Here is a 16,239-nt window from a genome sequence, read left to right as displayed (position 1 = left end):
TAGCGGTGTAGATATTTCCATCTTTGCACAGATTGCCGTGTAGATATTTCCATTTTTACACAGATACCTGTGTAGATATTTTCAAGTTTACACAGAGAGCTGTGTAGATATTTCCATGTTTACACAAATAGCGTTGTAGATATTTCCATGTTTATACAGATATCGGTGGAGATATTTCCATGTTTATACAGATAGCGGTGGAGATATTTCCCTGTTTACACAGATAGTGATGAATATATTTCCATGTTTATACAGATAGCGGTGTAGATATTTCCATTTTTATAGAGATAGCAGTGTAGATATTTACATGTTTATACAGATGGCTGTGTAGATATTTACATGTGTATACAGATGGCAATGTAGATATTTCCATGTTTATACAGATGACTGTATAGGTTTTTCCGTGATTTTACAGATGGCAGTGCAGATATTTCCATGTTTATAGATATAGCGGTGTAGATATTTCCATGTTTGTACAGATGGCGGTGTTGATATTTCCATCTTTACACAGATGGCCGTGTAGATATTTCCATGTTTATACAGATGGCGGCATAGATATTTCCATGGACATGCAGATGGCAGTGTAGATATTTAAATGTTTATACAGATGGCTGTGTAGATATTTCCATGTGTATACAGATGGCATTGTAGATATTTCCATGTTTATACAGATGACTGGATAGTTATTTCCATGTTTTTACAGATGGCAGTGCAGATATTTCCATGTTTATACAGATAGCGGTGCAGATATTTCCATGTTTATACAGATGCCTATGCAGATATCTCCATATTTATACAGTGGGCTGTGTAGGTATTTCTATGTTTATACAGATGGCAGTGTAGATATTTCCATGTTCCTACACATGACTGTGTAGATATTTCCATGTTTATACAGATCACGTTGTAGATATTTCCATGTTTATACAGATAGCGGTGTAGATATTTCCATGTTTATACAGATAGCGGTGTAGATATTTCCTTGTTTATAGAGATATCGGTGTAGGTATTTCCATGTTTATAGACATAGCGGTGTAGATATTTCCATGTTTATATAGACGGCGTTGTAGTTATTTCCATGTTTATACCGATAGCGGTGATGGAATTTCCACGTTTATACAGATAGCGATGTAGATATTTCCATGTTTATACAGCTCGCGGTGCACATATTTATATCTTTATACAGATGGCATTGTAGATATTTCCTTATTCACACAGATGGTGGTGTAGATATTTCCATGTTTATACAGATAGCGGTGTAGATATTTACTTGTCTATAGAGGTAGCGGTGTAGGTATTTCCATATTTATACAAATTGCGGTGTAGATATTTCCATCGTTATACAGATGGTGGTGTAGATATTTCCATGTTTATACAAATGGCAATGAAGTTATTTCCATGTATATATAGATAGTGGTGTAGATATTTCCATGTTTATACAGATGGCGGTGTAGATACATCCGTGTTTCTGAAGATGGCGGTGTAGATATTTTCATGTTTATAGAGATGGCGGTGTAGATATTTCCATGTATATAGAGATTGCAGTGTAGATATTTCCATGTTTATAGAGAAATCGGTGTATGTATTTCCATGTTTATAGAGATAGCAGTGTGCATATTTCCATATTTATACAGATAACGGTGTAGGTATTTCCATGTTTATACAGATGGCGGTGTAGATATTTCCTTGTTTATACAGATATCTGTGCAGATATTTCCATGTTTACACAAATAGCCGTGTAGATATTTCTCTGTTTACACAGATAGAGTTGCAGATATTTCCATGTTTATAAAGATAGCTGTGCAGATATTTCCATGTTTACACAGATAGCGGTGTGGCTATTTCCAAGTTTATACAGATAGCGGTGTGGGTATTTCCATGTTTATAAAGATAACGGTGCAGATATTTCCATGTTTACACAGATAGCGGTGTGGCTATTTCCAAGTTTATACAGATAGCGGTGTGGGTATTTCCATGTTTATACAGATAGCGTTATAGATATTTCCATGTTTATAGAGATGACTGTCTAGATATTTGCATGTTTATACAGCTTTCCGTGTAGATATTTCCATGTTTATACAGATGGTGGTGTAGATATTTCCATGTTTATGCAGATGACTGTGAAGTTATTTCCATGTTTATACAGATGTCAGTGTAGATATTTTCATGTTTATAGAGATAGCGGTGTAGATATTTCCATATTTATACAGATAACGGTGTAGAAATTTCCATGTTAATACAGATAGCGGTGTAAATATTTCCATGTTTATACAGATCACAGTGTAGATATTTCCTTGTTTATACAAATAGCGGTGTTATTTCCATGTTTATACAGATAGCGGTGTAGATATTTCCATGTATATACAGATGGCTGTGTAGATATTTCCATGTTTATATAGATGGCTTTGTAGTTATTTCCATGGTTATACAGATGAGTTTGTAGGTATTTCCATGTTTATACAGATGGCGGTGTAGATATTTCCATGTTTATAGAGATAGCTGTGTAGATATTCCCATGTTTATACAGATAGCGGTGTAGATTTTTCCATGTTTATACAGATCGCGGTGTAGATATTTCCATGTTTATACAGATTGCGGTGTAGATATTTCCATGTTTATACAGATAGCGGTGTAGTTATTTCCAAGTTTTTACAGATATCGGTGTAGATATTTCCATGTTTACACAGATTGCGGTGTAGATATCTCCATCTTTCTACAAATGGCATTGTAGATATTTTCATGTTTATACAGATGGCGGTGTAGATATTTCCATGTTTATAAAGATGGTGGTGTGGATATTACCATGTTTATACAGATAGCGGTGTAGATATTCCATGTTTATACAGATCGAGGTGAAGATATTTCCATGTTTATACAGATGGCCGTGTAGATATTTCCTTGTTTATACAGATAGCGGTGTAGATATTTCCATGTTTATAGAGATAGCGGTGTAGGTATTTCCATGTTTATAGACATAGCGGTGTAGATATTTCCATGTTTATATAGACGGCGTTGTAGTTATTTCCATGTTTATACCGATAGCGGTGATGGAATTTCCACGTTTACACAGATAGCGATGTAGATATTTCCATGTTTATACAGCTCGCGGTGCACATATTTATATCTTTATACAGATGGCATTGTAGGTATTTCCTTATTCACACAGATGGTGGTGTAGATATTTCCATGTTTATACAGATAGCGGTGTAGATATTTACTTGTCTATAGAGGTAGCGGTGTAGGTATTTCCATATTTATACAAATTGCGGTGTAGATATTTCCATCGTTATACAGATGGTGGTGTAGATATTTCCATGTTTATACAAATGGCAATGAAGTTATTTCCATGTATATATAGATAGTGGTGTAGATATTTCCATGTTTATACAGATGGCGGTGTAGATATATCCGTGTTTCTGAAGATGGCGGTGTAGATATTTTCATGTTTATAGAGATGGCGGTGTAGATATTTCCATGTATATAGAGATTGCAGTGTAGATATTTCCATGTTTATAGAGAAATCGGTGTATGTATTTCCATGTTTATAGAGATAGCAGTGTGCATATTTCCATATTTATACAGATAACGGTGTAGGTATTTCCATGTTTATACAGATGGCGGTGTAGATATTTCCTTGTTTATACAGATATCTGTGCAGATATTTCAATGTTTACACAAATAGCCGTGTAGATATTTCTCTGTTTACACAGATAGAGTTGCAGATATTTCCATGTTTATAAAGATAGCGGTGCAGATATTTCCATGTTTATACAGATAGCGGTGTGGCTATTTCCAAGTTTATACAGATAGCGGTGTGGGTATTTCCATGTTTATACAGGTAGCGTTAAAGATATTTCCATGTTTATAGAGATGACTGTCTAGATATTTGCATGTTTATGCAGCTTTCCGTGTAGATATTTCCATGTTTATACAGATGGTGGTGTAGATATTTCCATGTTTATGCAGATGACTGTGAAGTTATTTCCATGTTTATACAGATGTCAGTGTAGATATTTTCATGTTTATAGAGATAACGATCTAGATATTTCCATGTTTATACAGATAGCGGTGTAGACATTTCCATATTTACAGAGATAGCGGTGTAGATATTTCCATGTTTACACAGATAGCATTGTAAATATTTCCATGTTTATAGAGATGGCGTTGTAGGTAATTCCATGTTTATAGGGATAGCGGTGTAGATATTTCCATGATTATACAACTCGCAGTGCAGATATTTCCATCTTTATACAGATGGCAGTGAATATTTTTCCATGTTTATACAGATAGTGGTGTAGGTATTTCCATGTTTATACAGATGGCGGTGGAGATACAGCCATGTTTCTGAAGATGCCGGTGTAGATATTTTCATGTTTATAGAGATGGCGGTGTAGATAATTCCATGTTTACAGAGATTGCGATGTAGATATTTCCATGTTTATAGCGAAAGCGTTGTTGGTATTTCCATGTTTATGGAGATAGCGGTGTAGATATTTCCATATTTCTAAAGATAGCGGTGTAGGTATTTCCATGTTTATACAGATGGCGGTGTAGATATTTCCATGTTTCTACATATGGCGGTGTAGATACTTCCTTGTTTATAGAGATAGCGGTGTAGATATTTCCATGTTTATACAGATAGCGCTGTAGAGATTTCCACGTTTTCGGAGATAGCGGTGTAGATATTTCCATCTTTGCACAGATTGCCGTGTAGATATTTCCATTTTTACACAGATACCTGTGTAGATATTTTCAAGTTTACACAGAGAGCTGTGTAGATATTTCCATGTTTACACAAATAGCGTTGTAGATATTTCCATGTTTATACAGATATCGGTGGAGATATTTCCATGTTTATACAGATAGCGGTGGAGATATTTCCCTGTTTACACAGATAGTGATGAAGATATTTCCATGTTTATACAGATAGCGGTGTAGATATTTCCATGTTTATAGAGATAGCAGTGTAGATATTTACATGTTTATACAGATGGCTGTGTAGATATTTCCAGGTGTATACAGATGGCATTGTAGATATTTCCGTGTTTATACAGATGACTGTATAGGTTTTTCCGTGTTTTTACAGATGGCAGTGCAGATATTTCCATGTTTATAGAGAAAGCGGTGTAGATATTTCCATGTTTGTACAGATGGCGGCGTAGATATTTCCATGGGCATGCAGATGGCAGTGTAGATATTTAAATGTTTATACAGATGGCTGTTTAGATATCTCCATGTGTATACAGATGGCATTGTAGATATTTCCATGTTTATACAGATAACTTTATAGTTATATCCCTGTTTTTACAGATGGCAGTGCAGATATTTCCATGTTTATACAGATAGTGGTGTAGATATTTCCATGTTTATACAGATGGCGGTGTAGATATTTCCATGTTTATAGAGATAGCGGTGTAGATATTGCCATATTTACACAGATAACGGTGTAGAAATTTCCATCTTAATACAGAGAGCGGTGTAGATATTTCCATGTATATACAGATGGCTGTGTAGATATTTCCATGTTTATATAGATGGCTTTGTAGATATTTCCATGTTTATACAGATGAGTTTGTAGGTATTTCCATGTTTATACAGATGGCGGTGTAGATGTTTCCATGTTTATAGAGATAGCTGTGTAGATATTCCCATGTTTATACAGATAGCGGTGTAGATATTTCCATGTTTATACAGATCGCAGTGTAGATATTTCCATGTTTATACAGATCGCGGTCTAGAAATTTCCATGTTTATACACATAGCGGTGGAGATATTTCCAAGTTTTTACAGATATCGGTGTAGATATTTCCATGTTTACACAGATTGCGGTGGAGATATTTCCATCTTTCTACAAATGGCATTGTAGATATTTTCATGTTTATACAGATGGCGGTGTAGTTATTTCCATGTTTATAAAGATGGTGGTGTGGATAATACCATGTTTATACAGATAGCGGTGTAGATATTTCCATGTTTATACAGATCGTGGTGAAGATATTTCCATGTTTATACAGATGGCGGTGTAGATATTTCCATGTTTATACAGAAAGAGGTGTAGATATTTCCATGTTTATAGAGATAGCGGTGTAGGTATTTCCATGTTTATAAACATAGCGGTGTAGATATTTCCATGTTTATATAGATGGCGTTGTAGATATTTCCATGTTTATACCGATAGCGGTGTTGGTATTTCCACGTTTATACAGATAGCGATGTAGATATTTCCATGTTTATACAACTCGCGGTGCAGATATTTATATCTTTATACAGATGGCATTGTAGATATTTCCTTATTCACACATATGGCGGTGTAGATGTTTCCATGTTTATGCAGATGGCGGAATAGTTAGTTCCATGTTTATGGAGATGGCAGTGTAGATATTTTCATGTTTATAGAGATGGCGGTGTAGATATTTTCATGTTTATAGAGATAGCAGTGTAGATATTTACATGTTTATACAGATGGCTGTGTAGATATTTCCATGTGTATACAGATGGCATTGTAGATATTTCCACGTTTATACAGATGACTGTATAGTTATTTCCATGTTTTTACAGATGGCAGTGCAGATATTTCCATGTTTATAGAGATAGCAGTGTAGATATTTCCATGTTTGTACAGATGGCGGTGTGGATATTTCCATCTATGCACAGATGTCCGTGTAGATATTTCCACGTTTATACAGACGGCGGCATTGATATTTCCATATTTATACAGATGTCTCTGTAGATATTTCCATGTGTATACAGATGGCATTGTAGGTATTTCCATGTTTATACAGATGGTGGTGTAGATATTTCCATGTTTATTCAGATGACTGTGTAGATATTTCCATGTTTTTACAGATGGCATTGTAGATATTTCAATTTTTATAGAGATGGCGCTGTAGATATTTCCATGTTTATACAGATAACGGTGGAGATATTTCCATGTTTATACAGACAGCAGTGGAGATATTTCCATGTTTATACACATAGCCGTGTACATATTTCCATGTTTATAGAGACAGCGGTGTCGTTATTTCCATGTTTATACAGATAGCGGTGCAGATATTTCCATGTTTATACAGATGCCTATGCAGATATCTCCATATTTATACAGAGGGCTGCGTAGATATTTCTATGTTTATACAGATGGCAGTGTAGAAATTTCCATGTTCCTACACATGATTGTGTATTTATTTCCATGTTTATACAGATGCCTTTGTAGATATTTCCATGTCTATAGAGATAGCGGTGCAGATATTTCCATGTTTATACAGATAGCGGTGTATATATTTCCATGTTTATACAGATCGTGGTGTAGATATTTCCATGTTTATACAGATACCGGTGTACATATTTCCATGTTTATACAGACCACAGTGTAGATATTTCCATGTTTATAGAGATAGCAGTGTAGATATTTCCAAGTTTGTACAGATGGCGGTGTTGATGTTTCCATCTATACACAGATTTCCGTGTAGGTATTTCCATGTGTATACAGATGGCATTGTAGATATTTCCATGTTTATACAGATGGTGGTGTAGATATTTCCATGTTGACACAGATTACTGTATAGGTATTTCCATGTTTATACAGATGGCGGTGTAGATATTTCCAGGTTTATAGAGATAGCGGTGTAGATATTTCCATATTTATACAGATAACGGTGTAGAAATTTCCATGTTTATACAGATAACGGTGTAAATATTTCCATGTTTATACAGATCACGGTGTAGATATTTCCTTGTTTATACAAATAGCGGTGTAGTTATTTCCATGTTTATACAGATAGCGGTGTAGATATTTCCATGTATATACAGATGGCTGTGTAGATATTTCCAGGTTTACACAGATGGCTTTGTAGATATTTCCATGTTTATACAGATGACTTTGTAGGTATTTCCATGTTTATATAGATGGCAGTGTAGATATTTCCATGTTTATAGAGATAGCTGTGTAGATATTTCCATGTTTATACAGATAGCGGTGTAGATATTTCCATGTTTATACAGATCGCGGTGTAGATATTTCCATGTTTATACAGATCGTGGTGTAGTTATTTCCATGTTTATACTGATAGCGGTGTAGATATTTCCATGTTTTTACAGATATCAGTGTATATATTTCCATGTATACACAGATTGCGGTGTAGATATTTCCATCTTTCTACAGATGGCATTGTAGATATTTCCATGTTTATACAGATGGCGGTGTAGGTATTTCCATGTTTATATAGATGGTGGTGTAGATATTACCATGTTTATACAGATAGCGGAGTAGACATTTCCATGTTTATACAGATTGTGGTGAAGATATTTCCATGTTTATAGAGATCGCGGTGTAGATATTTCCAGGTTTATACAGATCGCGGTGTAGATATTTCCATGTTTATACAGATAGCGGTGTAGATATTTCCATGTTTATACAAATAGCGGTGTAGATATTTCCATGTTTTTAGAGATAGCGGTGTAGGTATTTCCATGTTTATAGACATAGTGGTGTAGATATTTGCATGTTTATATAGATGGCGTTGTAGATATTTCCATGTTTATACAGATAGCGGTGTTGGTATTTCCACGTTAATACAGATAGCGATGTAGATATTTCCATGTTTATACAGATCACGGTGCAGATATTTATATCTTTATACAGATGGCATTGTAGATATTTCCTTATTCACACAGATGTCGGTGTAGATGTTTCCATGTTTATACAGATTGCGGAGTAGTTAGCTCCATGTTTATGGAGATGGCAGTGTAGATATTTTCATGTTTATAGAGATGGCGTTGTAGATATTTCCATGTTTATAGAGATTGCAGTGTAGATATTTACATGTTTATACAGATGGCTGTGTAGATATTTCCATGTGTATACAGATGGCATTGTAGATATTTCCATGTTTATACAGATTGACTGTATAGGTTTTTCCGTGTTTTCACAGATGGCAGTGCAGATATTTCCATTTTTATAGAGATAGCGGTGTAGATATTTCCATGTTTGTACAGATGGCGGTGTTGATAATTCCATCTATACACAGATGGCCGTGTAGATATTTCCATGTTTATACAGATGGCGGCGTAGATATTTCCATGGACATGCAGATGGCAGTGTAGATATTTAAATGTTTATACAGATGGCTGTGTAGATATTTCCATGTGTATACAGATGGTATTGTAGATATTTCCATGTTTATACAGATGACAGTGTAGTTATTTCCATGTTTTTACAGATGGCAGTGCAGATATTTCCATGTTTATACAGATAGCGGTGCAGATATTTCCATGTTTATACAGAGGCCTATGCAGATATCTTCATATTTATACAGTTGGCTGTGTAGATATTTCTATGTTTATACAGAAGGCAGTGTAGATATTTCCATGTTGCTACACATGACTTTGTAGGTATTTCCATGTTTATACAGATGGCTTTGTAGATATTTCCATGTCTATAGAGATAGCGGTGCAGATATTTCCATGTTTATACAGAGAGCGGTGTATATATTTCCATGTTTATACAGATCATGGTGTAGATATTTCCATGTTTATACAGATACAGCTGTAGATATTTCCATGTTTATACAGACCGCAGTGTAGATATTTCCATGTTTATAAAGATAGCAGTGTAGATATTTCCAAGTTTGTACAGATGGCGGTGTTGATGTTTCCATCTATACACAGATTTCCGTGTAGGTATTTCCATGTCTATACAGATGGCATTGTAGATATTTACATGTTTATACAGATGGTTGTGTAGATATTTCCATGTTTACACAGATGACTGTATAAGTATTTCTATGTTTATACAGATGGCGGTGTAGATATTTCCAGGTTTATAGAGATAACGGTGTAGATATTTCCATATTTATACAGATAACGGTGTAGAAATTTCCATGTTTATACCGATAGCGGTGTAAACATTTCCATGTTTACAGATCACGGTGTAGATATTTCCTTGTTTATACAAATAGCGGTGTAGTTATTTCCATGTTTATACAGATGGCTGTGTAGATATTTCCATGTTCCTACACATGACTGTGAAGTTATTTCCATGTTTATACAGATGGCTTTGTAGATATTTCCATGTTTATACAGATGACTTTGTAGGTATTTCCATGTTTATACAGATGGCGGTGTAGATATTTCCATGTTTATAGAGATAGATGTGTACATATTTCCAAGTTTATACAGATCGCGGTGTAGGTATTTCCATGTTTATACAGATAGCGGTGTAGATATTTCCATGTTTTTACAGATATCGGTGTAGATATTTCCATGTATAAACAGATTGCGGTGTAGATATTTCCATCTTTCTACAGATGGCATTGTAGATATTTCCATGTTTATATAGATGGTGGTGTAGATATTACCATGTTTATACAGATAGCGGTGTAGATATTTCCATGTTTATACAGATCATTGTGAAGATATTTCCATGTTTATACAGATCGCGGTGTAGATATTTCCAGGTTTATACAGAGAGCGGTGTAGATATTTCCATGTTTTTACACATATCGTTGTTGATATTTCAAAGTTTACACAGATTGCGGTGTAGATATTTCCATCTTTCTACTGATGGCATTGTAGATATTTCCATGTTTATACAGATGGCGGTGTAGATATTTCCATGTTTATAGAGATAGATGTGTACATATTTCCAAGTTTATACAGATCGCGGTGTAGGTATTTCCATGTTTATACAGATAGCGGTGTAGATATTTCCATGTTTTTACAGATATCGGTGTAGATATTTCCATGTATACACAGATTGCGGTGTAGATATTTCCATCTTTCTACAGATGGCATTGTAGATATTTCCATGTTTATATAGATGGTGGTGTAGATATTACCATGTTTATACAGATAGCGGTGTAGATATTTCCATGTTTATAGAGATAGATGTGTACATATTTCCAAGTTTATACAGATCGCGGTGTAGGTATTTCCATGTTTATACAGATAGCGGTGTAGATATTTCCATGTTTTTACAGATATCGGTGTAGATATTTCCATGTATACACAGATTGCGGTGTAGATATTTCCATCTTTCCACAGATGGCATTGTAGATATTTCCATGTTTATACAGATGGCGGTGTAGATATTTCCATGTTTATATAGATGGCGGTGTAGATATTACCATGTTTATACAGATAGCGGTGTGGATATTTCCATGTTTATACAGATAGCGGTGTAGATATTTCCATGTTTATAGAGATAGCGGTGTAGGTATTTCCATGTTTATAGACATAGCGGTGTAGATATTTCCATGTTTACATAGATAGCGTTGTAGATGTTTCCATGTTTATACCGATAGTGATGTTGGTATTTCCATATTTATACAGATAGCGATGGAGATATTTCCATGTTTATACAGCTCGCGGTGCAGATATATATATCTTTATACAGATGGCATTGTAGATATTTCCTTATTCACACTGATGGCGGTGTAGATGTTTCCATGTTTATACAGATGGCGGAGTAGTTAGTTCCATGTTTATGGAGAAGGCATTGTAGATAATTTCATGTTTATAGAGATGGCGCCGTAGCTATTTCCATGAACTTGCAGATGGCGGTGTAGATTTTTCCATGTTTATACGGATAGCAGTTTAGATATTTCCATGTTTTCACAGACGGTGGTGTAGATATTTCCGTGTTTATACACATGGCGGAGTATATACTTCCATCTTTATGGAGATGGCAGTGTAGATATTTTCATGTTTATAGAGATGGTGGTGTAGATATTTCCATATTTATAGACATAGCGGTGTAGATATTTCCATCTTTCTACAGATGGCAGTGTAGATATTTCCATGTTTATACAGATGGCGGTGTAGATATTTCTATATTTATAAAAATGTCTGTGTAGATATTTCCATGTGTATACAGATGGTATTGTAGGCATTTCCATGTTTATACAGATGGTGGTGTAGATATTTCCATGTTTATTCAGATGTCTGTGTAGATATTTCCATGTTTTTACAGACGGCAGTGTAGATATTTCAATGTTTATAGAGATGGTGCTGTAGATATTTCCATGTTTATACAGATAACGGTGGAGATATTTCCATGTTTATACAGACAGCAGTGGAGGTATTTCCATGTTTATACACATAGCGGTGTACATATTTCCTTGTTTATACAGACTGCGGTGTAGGTATTTCCATGTTTATACAGATAGCGGTGCAGATATTTCCATGTTTATACAGATGCCTATGCAGATATTTCCATATTTATATAGAGGGCTCTGTAGATATTTCTATGTTTATACAGATGGCTGTGTAGATATTTCCATGTTCCTACACATGACTGTGAAGTTATTTCCATGTTTATACAGATGGCTTTGTAGATATTTCCATGTTTATACAGATGACTTTGTAGGTATTTCCATGTTTATACAGATGGCGGTGTAGATATTTCCATGTTTATAGAGATAGATGTGTACATATTTCCAAGTTTATACAGATCGCGGTGTAGGTATTTCCATGTTTATACAGATAGCGGTGTAGATATTTCCATGTTTTTACAGATATCGGTGTAGATATTTCCATGTATAAACAGATTGCGGTGTAGATATTTCCATCTTTCTACAGATGGCATTGTAGATATTTCCATGTTTATATAGATGGTGGTGTAGATATTACCATGTTTATACAGATAGCGGTGTAGATATTTCCATGTTTATACAGATCATTGTGAAGATATTTCCATGTTTATACAGATCGCGGTGTAGATATTTCCAGGTTTATACAGAGAGCGGTGTAGATATTTCCATGTTTTTACACATATCGTTGTTGATATTTCAAAGTTTACACAGATTGCGGTGTAGATATTTCCATCTTTCTACTGATGGCATTGTAGATATTTCCATGTTTATACAGATGGCGGTGTAGATATTTCCATGTTTATAGAGATAGATGTGTACATATTTCCAAGTTTATACAGATCGCGGTGTAGGTATTTCCATGTTTATACAGATAGCGGTGTAGATATTTCCATGTTTTTACAGATATCGGTGTAGATATTTCCATGTATACACAGATTGCGGTGTAGATATTTCCATCTTTCTACAGATGGCATTGTAGATATTTCCATGTTTATATAGATGGTGGTGTAGATATTACCATGTTTATACAGATAGCGGTGTAGATATTTCCATGTTTATAGAGATAGATGTGTACATATTTCCAAGTTTATACAGATCGCGGTGTAGGTATTTCCATGTTTATACAGATAGCGGTGTAGATATTTCCATGTTTTTACAGATATCGGTGTAGATATTTCCATGTATACACAGATTGCGGTGTAGATATTTCCATCTTTCCACAGATGGCATTGTAGATATTTCCATGTTTATACAGATGGCGGTGTAGATATTTCCATGTTTATATAGATGGCGGTGTAGATATTACCATGTTTATACAGATAGCGGTGTGGATATTTCCATGTTTATACAGATAGCGGTGTAGATATTTCCATGTTTATAGAGATAGCGGTGTAGGTATTTCCATGTTTATAGACATAGCGGTGTAGATATTTCCATGTTTACATAGATAGCGTTGTAGATATTTCCATGTTTATACCGATAGTGATGTTGGTATTTCCATATTTATACAGATAGCGATGGAGATATTTCCATGTTTATACAGCTCGCGGTGCAGATATATATATCTTTATACAGATGGCATTGTAGATATTTCCTTATTCACACTGATGGCGGTGTAGATGTTTCCATGTTTATACAGATGGCGGAGTAGTTAGTTCCATGTTTATGGAGAAGGCATTGTAGATAATTTCATGTTTATAGAGATGGCGCCGTAGCTATTTCCATGAACTTGCAGATGGCGGTGTAGATTTTTCCATGTTTATACGGATAGCAGTTTAGATATTTCCATGTTTTCACAGACGGTGGTGTAGATATTTCCGTGTTTATACACATGGCGGAGTATATACTTCCATCTTTATGGAGATGGCAGTGTAGATATTTTCATGTTTATAGAGATGGTGGTGTAGATATTTCCATATTTATAGACATAGCGGTGTAGATATTTCCATCTTTCTACAGATGGCAGTGTAGATATTTCCATGTTTATACAGATGGCGGTGTAGATATTTCTATATTTATAAAAATGTCTGTGTAGATATTTCCATGTGTATACAGATGGTATTGTAGGCATTTCCATGTTTATACAGATGGTGGTGTAGATATTTCCATGTTTATTCAGATGTCTGTGTAGATATTTCCATGTTTTTACAGACGGCAGTGTAGATATTTCAATGTTTATAGAGATGGTGCTGTAGATATTTCCATGTTTATACAGATAACGGTGGAGATATTTCCATGTTTATACAGACAGCAGTGGAGGTATTTCCATGTTTATACACATAGCGGTGTACATATTTCCTTGTTTATACAGACTGCGGTGTAGGTATTTCCATGTTTATACAGATAGCGGTGCAGATATTTCCATGTTTATACAGATGCCTATGCAGATATTTCCATATTTATATAGAGGGCTCTGTAGATATTTCTATGTTTATACAGATGGCTGTGTAGATATTTCCATGTTCCTACACATGACTGTGAAGTTATTTCCATGTTTATACAGATGGCTTTGTAGATATTTCCATGTCTATAGAGATAGCGGTGCAGATATTTCCATGTTTATACAGATAGCGGTGTATATATTTCCATGTTTATACAGATCGTGGTGTAGATATTTCCATGTTTATACAGATACCGGCGTAGATATTTCCATGTTTATACAGACCGCAGTGTAGATATTTCCATGTTTATAGAGATAGCGGTGTAGATATTTCCAAGTTTGTACAGACGGCGGTGTTGATGTTTCCATGTATACACAGATTGCCGTGTAGTTGTTTCCATGTGTATACAGATGGCATTGTAGATATTTCCATGTTTATACAGATGGTGGTGTAGATATTTCCATGTTTACACACATGACTGTATAGGTATTTCCATGTTTATACAGATGGCGGTGTAAATATTTCCATGTTTATAGAGATAGCGGTGTAGATATTTTCATATTTATACAGATAACGGTGTAGAAATTTCCATGTTTATACAGATAGCGGTGTAAATATTTCCATGTTTATACAGATCACGGTGTTGATATTTCCATGTTTATAGAGATAGCGGTGTAGATATTTCCATGTTTATAAAGATAGCGGTGTAAATATTTCCATGTTTATACAGACTGCGGTGTAGGTATTTCCATGTTTATACAGATAGCGGTGCAGATATTTCCATGTTTGTACAGATGGCGGTGTTGATATTTCCATCTATACACAGATGACCGTGTAGATATTTCCATGTTTATACAGATGGCGGCGCAGATATTTCCATGGATATGTAGATGGCGGTGTAGATATTTCCATGTTTACACAGATAGCGGTGTAGTTATTTCCATGTTTATATAGATAGCGGTGTAGATATTTCCATGTATATACACATGGCTGTGTAGATATTTCCATGTTTATACAGATGGCGGTGTAGATATTTCCATGTTTATACCGATATCTTTGTAAGTATTTCCATGTTTATACAGATGGCGGTGTAGATATTTCGATGTTTATAGAGATATCAGTGGAGATATTTCCATGTTTATACAGATAGCGGTGTAGATATTTCCACGTTTATACTGATCGCGGTGTAGATATTTCCATGTTTATACAGATGGCAATGTAGATATTTCCATGTTCATAGAGATAGCGGTGTTGATTTTTCCATGTTTATACAGATAGCGGTGTGGATATTTCCATGTTTATACAGATAGGGGTGTAGCTATTTCCATGTTTAGAAGATGGCGGTGTAGATATTTCCTTGTTTATACAGATCAGCGTGTAGATATTTCCATGTTTATACAGATCACGGTGTAGATATTTCCATGTTTATACAGATCATGGTGTAGATATTTCCATGTTTATAGAGATCGCGGTGTTGATATTACCATGTTTATAGGGATAGCGGTGCAAATATTTCCGCATTTATACAGATAGCGGTGTAGTTAGTAGCATGTTTATACAGATAGCGGTGTAGATATTTCCATGTATAAACAGATGTCTGTGTATATATTTCCATGTTTAAACAGATGGCGGTGAAGATATTTCCTTGTTTATACAAATAGCGGTGTAGTTATTTCCATGTTTATACAGATCACGGCGTAGATATTTCCTTGTTTATACAAATAGCGGTGTAGTTATTTCCATGCTTATACAGATAGCGGTGTAGATATTTCCTT

This window comes from Pan paniscus, chromosome 19 (assembly GCF_029289425.2).
Source record: "Pan paniscus chromosome 19, NHGRI_mPanPan1-v2.0_pri, whole genome shotgun sequence".
Lineage (NCBI taxonomy): Eukaryota > Metazoa > Chordata > Mammalia > Primates > Hominidae > Pan > Pan paniscus.
The sequence above is the reverse complement of the archived record's forward strand: the minus strand, read 5'-3'. Positions refer to the sequence as shown.